Below are 8,571 nucleotides of genomic sequence, written 5' to 3' on the forward strand. Positions count from 1 at the left end.
AGCACCAGTCATCTCTGCACCAGACTGGGCATTACCATTTGAACTAATGTGTGATGCCAGTGACCATGCCATTAGTGCAGTATTGGGGCAAAGGCATGGTAAGCTTCTGCACGTCATTTATTATGGCAGCCATATTCTAAATGATGCACAGAAGAACTACACAACCACAGAAAAGGAGTTACTTGCAGTGGTTTATGCCATTGACAAGTTCAGATCTTATTTAGTAGGATCAAAAGTGATTGCGTACACTAACCATGCTGCTCTTAAATATCTACTCACAAAGCAGGATTCAAAACCCAGGCTCATAAGATGGGTGTTGCTTCTGCAAGAGTTTGATGTAGAAATAAGAGACAGAAAAGGGACAGAGAATCAAGTAGCTGATCACCTGTCCCGGATAGAACCAGTAGCAGGAGCATCCCTACCTCCTACTGAGATCTCTGAAACCTTTCCAGATGAGCAATTATTTGCTATTCAGGAAGCTCCATGGCTTGCAGACAGTGCAAACTATAAGACTCAAAGTTCTCCTTCTGTAACCATGGAAAGGAAACATGAAGAGCTTCTTTCGAAACAGAGTCAAACAGAGCCCCCTACAGTCAAACTCTAAGTTTGGTTGGGAGGCCACAACCAACTTCTATGTTTGGTGTTGAACCCCCACATTCAAACTCTAAGTTTGGTGTTGGGAGGTTCCAACATGGCTCTGAGTGTTTGTGAGGCTCCATGAGAGCCCACTGTCAAGCTACTGACATTAAAGAAGCGCTTGTTGGGAGGCAACCCAATGTTATATTTATCTATTCCCCTTTGTTATTTTATGTTTTCTATAGGTTGATGATCATGAAAAGTCACAAAATCAATTGAAAAAGCAGAAACAGAATGAAAAACAAAAAGAAAAACAGCACACCCTGGAGGAAAACTTGCTGGCGTTTAAACGCCAGTAAGGGCAGCAAATGGGCGTTTAACGCCCAGTCTGGCACCATTCTGGGCGTTTAACGCCAGAAAGGGGTACCAGACTGGCGTTAATTGCCAGGAATGGGCACCAAGCTGGCGTTAAACGCCAGAAATGGGCACCAGCCCGGCGTTTAACGCCAGGATTGGCAGAAGGAACATTTTTGCTCGCCACTTGGTGCAGGGATGAATTATCCTTGACACCTCAGGATCTGTGGACCCCACAGGATCCCCACCTACCCCACCACTCTCTCTCTTCTTTCTTCTTTTGCTCGAGGACGAGCAAACCTTCTAAGTTTGGTGTGGTAAAAGCGTTGCTTTTTCGTTTTCCATAACCATTATGGCATCCAAGGCCGGAGAAACCTCTAGAAAGAGGAAAGGGAAGGCAAAAGCTTCCACCTCCGAGCCATGGGAGATGGAGAGATTCATCTCAAGGGATGCACTTTCCTCCACAAAACTATTGGGAGCAAATCAACACCTCCCTAGGAGAATTGAGTTCCAACATGGGACAACTAAGGGTGGAGCACCAAGAACATTCCATCCTCCTCCATGAAATAAAAGAAGATCATAGAATCATGAGAGAGGAGCAACAAAGGCAAGGAAGAGACATTGAGGAGCTCAAGCACTCCATAAGATCTTCAAGAGGAAGAACAAGCCGCCATCACTAAGGTGGACCCGTTCTTTATTCTCCTTGTTCTTTATTTTCTATTTTTCAAATTTTTATGCTTATGTTTATCTATGTTTGTGTCTTATTACATGATCATTAGTATCTTAGTGTCTATGCCTTAAAGCTATGAAGGTCCTATGAATCCATCACCTTTCTTAAATGAAAAATGTTTTTATTACAAAAGAACAAGAAGTACAGGATTTCGAATTTATCTCTGAAACTAGTTGAATTAGTTTGATGTGGTGACAATACTTTTTGTTTTCTGAATGAATGCTTGAACAGTGCATATGTCTTCTGAATTTGTTGTTTAAAGAATGTTAAATTTGTTGGCTCTTGAAAGAATGATGGAAAAGGAGAAATGTTATTGAGGATCTAAAAAAAATCATCAAATTGATTCTTGAAGCAAGAAAAAGCAAAACAAAAAAAAACTAAAAATAAAAAAAAGAAAAAAAAGAGAAGAGAAGAAGAAAAAGCAAGCAGAAAAAGCCAATAGCCCTTTAAACCAAAAGGCAAGGGTAGAAATAAAAAGCGATCCAAGGAAAAAAGAGTGTGCTTAAGAACCCTGGACACCTCTAATTGGGGACTCTAGCAAAGCTGAGTCACAATCTAAAAAGGTTCACCCAGTCATGTGTCTGTGGCATGTATGTATCCGATGGTAATACTGGAAGACAGAGTGCTTTGGGCCACAGCCAAGACTCATAAAGTAGCTATGTTCAAGAATCATCATACTTAACTAGGAGAATCAATAACACTATCTGAATTCTGAGTTCCTATGGATGCCAATCATTCTAAACCTCAAAGGATAAAGTGAGATGCCAAAACTGTTCAGAAGCAAAAAGCTACTAGTCCGCTCATCTAATTGGAGCTAAGTTTCATTGATATTTTGGAGTCTATAGTATGTTCTCTTCTTTTTACCTTATTTGATTTTCAGTTGCTTGGGGACGAGCAACAATTTAAGTTTGGTGTTGTGATGAGCGGATAATTTATACGCTTTTTGGCACTATTTTTAGTATGTTTTTAGTACATTTTAGTTAGTTTTTAGTATGTTTTTATTAGTTTTTATTTAAAATTCACTTTTCTGGGATTTACTATGAGTTTGTGTGTTTTTCTGTGATTTCAGGTATTTTCTGGCTGAAATTGAGGGACCTGAGCAAAAATCTGATTCAGAGGCTAAAAAGGACTGCAGATTCTGTTGGATTCTGACCTCCCTGCACTCGAAGTGGATTTTCTGGAGCTACAGAAACCCAATTGGCGCGCTCTCAATTGCGTTGGAAAGTAGAAATCCTGGGCTTTCCAGAAATGTATAACAGTCCATACTTTGCCCGAGATTTGATGGCCCAAATTGGTGTTGTAAATCAGCTTCAGAATTCCCGACGTTTAACGCCGGAACTGGCACAAAAATTGGAGTTAAACGCCCAAACTGGCATAAAAGCTGGCGTTTAACTCCAGAAAAAGTCTCTACACATGAAAGCTTCAATGCTCAGCCCAAGCACACACTAAGTGGACCCCAGAAGTGGATTTTTACATCATTTACTCATTTCTATATACCCTAGGTTACTAGTTCACTATTAATAGAACCTTTTGACATTGTATCTGGACCTCATGACACATTACATGTTTCTCATTGTATTTTCTACAGCATGAGTCTCTAAACCCCATGGTTGGGGGTGAGGAGCTCTGCTGTGTCTTGATGGATTAATGCAATTACTACTGTTTTTCATTCAATCACGCTTGCTTCTATTCTAAGATATCACTTGTTCTTCAACCTGATGAATGTGATGATCTGTGACACTCATCATCATTCTCGCCTATGAACGTTTGCCTGACAACCACCTCTGTTCTACTTTAGATTGAGTGAATATCTCTTGGATTCCTTAATCAGAATCTTCGTGGTATAAGCTAGAATTGATGGCGGCATTCAAGAGAATCTGGAAGGTCTAAACCTTGTCTGTGGTATTCTGAGTAGGATTCAAGCCGTGCTGTGACAGAGCGCGTTGACCATTTTCACTGAGAGGATGGGAGGTAACCATTGACAACGGTGAAACCCTACATACAGCTTGCCATGGAAGGAGTCTTGCGTGCCTGAATAAGAAGACAGTAGGAAAACAGAGATTCAGAAGATAGAGCATCTCCAAAACCTCAACCTGTTCTCTATTACTGCAAAACAAGTGCTATTTTCATGTTCTTTTATTTTTTACAATCAACCCTGATAATTATTGATATCCTGACTAAGAGTTACAAGATAACCATAGCTTGCTTCAAGCCAACAATCTCCGTGGGATCGACCCTTACTCACGTAAGGTATTACTTGGACGACCCAGTGCACTTGCTGGTTAGTTGTGCGGAATTGCAAAAGTGTGATTGCAATTTCGTGCACCACATAACCAATAATAAGAACACCTCCCTGCAATTCCTTGAGAAGACGACCCGAGGTTTGAATACTTCGGTTATCAATTGATTTAGGGGTTTGTTACTTGTGACAACCAAAACTTTTGTAAGAAAGGAATTCTTGTTGGTCTAGAAGCTATACTTACAATGGAAATTTATTTGTGAAAATTCTAGATCGCGCGAGAGTTTCGTTCTTCAAAATGGCGCCGTTGCCGGGGAGTTGCAAACGTGTGCCTTATTATTGGTTATTGTAAAAATTTTTCAAAAAAAAATTTTCAGGTTTTTATTTTAAAATTTTTATCTTATCTTATCTTAGTTTTAAATTTCAAAATTCAAATCTTTTTTCAAAAATCATATCCTTTTCAAAATTTTATCTTATTTTTTTTCAAAAATCATATCTTTTTTTTTAAAATATTTTCTTTTTGTTAATTTTTGTTTTTATTTTCTCTCACTACTATGAACTCTCACCCCTTTGGTTATGAGTCTGGTTACAATTATGTTGCAAGAAGAGGAAATTACAATGAGAAAAGGCATCAAGGTTGGAGAAATTAAAGATGGGAGAAGCCACAAGGATTTGATCAACCCTCATGGCAACAACCACCTCCAATGGACTATCAACAACCACCACCATATGCCTATGAACCCCATCCTCAACATATCTTTGCACCACTATACTCACAAGCCCCTTTTCACCATTCACCTCCATATGACCCTAACCCTTATCCACCATACCAACCACCTTATGAACCATATGAACTATATATAGAACCACCCCAATTCTAACCCAATTACTCCCAAGAACCACCACCTCCATATGCACCATATCCATATCCATCAATCCAAGAGCCTTATGGTCCTACTTATGATACCCAAGCGGAACAATAATCAACAGATCGTCTCAAGGAGATAGTGGATCAATTTCATGCAACCCTTCATCAATTGGAGCAAGCAATAAATCAATTAGCTTTCCGACGTTCGGACACTCATGGAACCCCCATGGCTTCATGTAATGAAGAACATAGCATGAAGGAGACATTAGAAACTCTGGTGGACAGTAAGGAGCATGAATTTGTACTAGAACAAGTAGAGGAAGCCAGAATCATTGAAGAAGAAAAAGTGGTTGAAGACTTAGGAGATGTAGAACCTCCATGGAAAATTCAAGTCATAGAGCCTCCTTCAAAGACGTTTGAAATTGATGTTGAGGAGGGTGTACAACCTCCAAGATATATCATGGTTGAAGACTTTGAAGGGGATGATCAAGAGATGGATTCAATCATTGATAAGTTCTTATCTACATTTGAATCCTATTCCTTTGGACTTGATATGGAGTTTAAAGAAGAAGAAGCACAACCTCCCATGCTCTTGGTGAACAATGAAAAAGAAATCTAATTGGAAGAAAGCTACCAAGAGGAAGAGGTTGATATTGAAGAAGCTTACAAAGAGGTAGAAGTTGTCAGAGAAGTGCACAAGGGAGTGGAGCTTGCAAATTCATTAGAAATACCTCTCCCAATGCCATTACCGTCCAACACAACGTTCAAGTGGGTAAAATTCCTATCCTTATCCTTGACTTTCCCACTTGAATATGGGCTACTGGAGACGGATGGTTAGCTTAGAGCTCTTTGTGGCACTAAGAGTAAGAGAGAGATGGCTGTATGCTCAAAGTTTAAACGCAAAGGTTGGTGTAGAGCTCAATTGAATAGGTCTAGGATGTTGTTTGGCCGCTTCAGTGAGAATTCAGACTGCTTGCCACCCGGATGGAACAATATTGCCCAACAAGAAGACGGGAGTAAAAGCAAGGTTTGGGACGCCGGAATTCATTCCAATAGTCATCACTCATGGGGTCTTGTCACTTGCTTTAACTTGCTTGAAGGCTTTCTGCGCCTAGTTTGGGATCCCGGAGGATATTGGATTTGCAAACATTGGTGGAGATTCCTGGATGAATTTAAGCACAAGCCACCATAACAGGGAGCTCACCAAATTTCCAACTTAAGGACTTTAACTAAAAGTGCTGGGTGGGAGACAATCCACCATGGTATGATCGTTCTTTTCCCTCACCGTAGTTTTCTTTTTCAATAACTCTTCTCAGTCCTAGTGCATATAGTTTGCATCTTGCATATTTTAAAAAAAAAGAGAGAGCACGTGACGCGACAGCGTTAATGACGCGTCCGCGTCGTAGGTGCCTTAGAAACGAGAAAAAAAAGGAACAGAGAGTCACGGAAAAGTGTGGCTGGAGGCGTGCCTTTGGCACAAACTAATCCACGCGACCGCGTGGATGACGCGATCGTGTCATTAACGAAACAGCCTCCCCACGCGTCCGCGTCACCCACGCGATCGCGTGGCCCTGTAAATCAACGTATAAGGGTGTGTGGCCGAAAGTTGAGCTGGCATTGGGCTGGACTCGTGCTAGCAGCACAATCCCTACCACGCGAATGCGTGCCCTACACTTCTGCGTCATTCTTTAAACAAGGCCATCCACGCGATCGCGTCCACCACGCGATCGCGTGACCCAAAGTTTTGGTAAAATGAGCTTTTCACCAGAGAGTTGCGCGGCCGCGAGGCTGCACTTGCGCTGAAGGCACGAATCACTTCACGCGAACGCGTGACCCACGCGTTCGCGTCACTTCATCAAAGCACTATTCACGCGACCGCGTGCCCCATGCGCTTGTGTCGCCTGCACCGCACAGCTTATCCAAATCAGCCAATATCTTATCTTTCCTTTTCTAATCCTAATTTCTTCTATCTTTTCTTCTTTCTTCTTCCTTTTCTTACTTTCTTCTTCTTCATCTCTTTAACTTCTCATCCCTCTTCACTTCCATTCTATTTCATTTAATTTATTTGCATACTTTCATTCATTGCATTATTTTCATTGGTGTTGAAAATTAATTTGGGTCATTATTTCTTATATTTTGCTTGTGGATTGTTAAGGAATTGTTTGACAATTATATATTATTTTTTTAAGGGTTCTTGCATGTTCAATTTAATACTTTCAATACCTTATTTACCATGCATGCTATGTGTTTGTGAAAACGCCCGTATGACATTGTGCACTATTTTTAGATTTCTTTTATTCTACTACTCTAAATGCTTGCTTTTCACAAAACCCTTTTTTATATTTTATTAATTAAATATAATTGTTATTACAAACATATTGTTACTTTGAAAGACTTCGTAATCTAACTTGGACATTGAATATTTGATCTATGCAACTCATGCCTTTGCCGGCATGCCAATAAATACCTTGCATTTAACTGTCCTCACATGCACTTGCTATATTTCCATTGATGACTTTTCACATGTAGTCATGACCATGTGTTAACGTCATTCTTCTTTACTGTGCATTGATTACCACATTTCCCGTTCTCTTCCTTGCTGGAACCCCTAGCTTTACTTGTTACTTTCCTTTTTTCTTTTCAGGATGGCCACCAAGAAGGGTAAAGAGAGAAAGCTACTCCCAAACCACCGGCAAGGAAAGGAACAAAAAGAGCACTAGCTGCGGAGCCACCCATCCACCTGTACATCTTAACACGCACCGAGGACGGTGCAATCTTTAAGTGTGGGGAGGTCGATACCGATCTCTGTGGGTTAGTTACTTCTTTTTTCTTCAACACCAATGTTAATTTGTTAATTGTTGCATTTGCATGTTTGTTTGATTTTATGCATTTAGTTACTACTTGGTTGAAGTAATATTTTTTTTCAAGAAATTTTTTAGTATTTCACTAATTTAAATCAAAAAACTTTTATGTTAAATTTGTTTGGAAGTTGTATTTGGAACATAGTTAAAAGCAAGAACACACAACCTGTGAGATTTGATCTTAATTGCATGGTTACATTATTTAACCATAATATTTTATTCTTGTGTGTTTTCTTCTCTATAACTACAATCTAGATTTTGTTCCAGTCTATATGTCCAATGTTTAGTATATTTACATGCTTGCATATGATTAAGGCCATTATTTATATTTTTGCTCACTTATCCCAAATAAACCTACCTTTTATGCCATCTTTGTTAGCCCCCTTGAGCCTTTTAACACCCTTCTATTTCATAACCACATTAATAGCCTTAAGCAGAAAAATAAAATAAAAAAAACCCAAGTTGAATCCTTGGTTAGCTTAAGATAGATATTGTGTATAATTTAAGTGTGGGGAATTTTATGGGAACATGGGATGATAGAAAAAAGTAGAGAATTAAATTGAATAAGTTATTTGAAAATTTGGGAAGCATGCTCGTGTAAGATCAAAATAATTAAATTTCCATGTGCATTCAAAAAAAATTAAATTAAATAAGGGGATACAAAAAAAATATTACCCCAAATGCAAAATAAAAAGAATCAATGCACATGGGACAAAATTCAAAAATAAGTTTGATACATGAGCATGTAATACAAAAGTGAAAAAAATTTGGGTAGCTAGGTAAAGCATTTTAAATTATATAAAATATGTATATGTTAGGTGAAATCTTAGACTAATCAAGGATTCACTTTGTTAGCTCACTTAACCTTATACATTCGTTGATTGGTTAGCTGAAGAACAAAGTTTAAAAAGCATGACTAGAGAAGAGTAGAGTGAATTACCCT

The sequence above is a fragment of the Arachis duranensis genome, chromosome 10 (assembly GCF_000817695.3).
Source record: "Arachis duranensis cultivar V14167 chromosome 10, aradu.V14167.gnm2.J7QH, whole genome shotgun sequence".
In the NCBI taxonomy this organism is placed as follows: Eukaryota; Viridiplantae; Streptophyta; class Magnoliopsida; order Fabales; family Fabaceae; genus Arachis; species Arachis duranensis.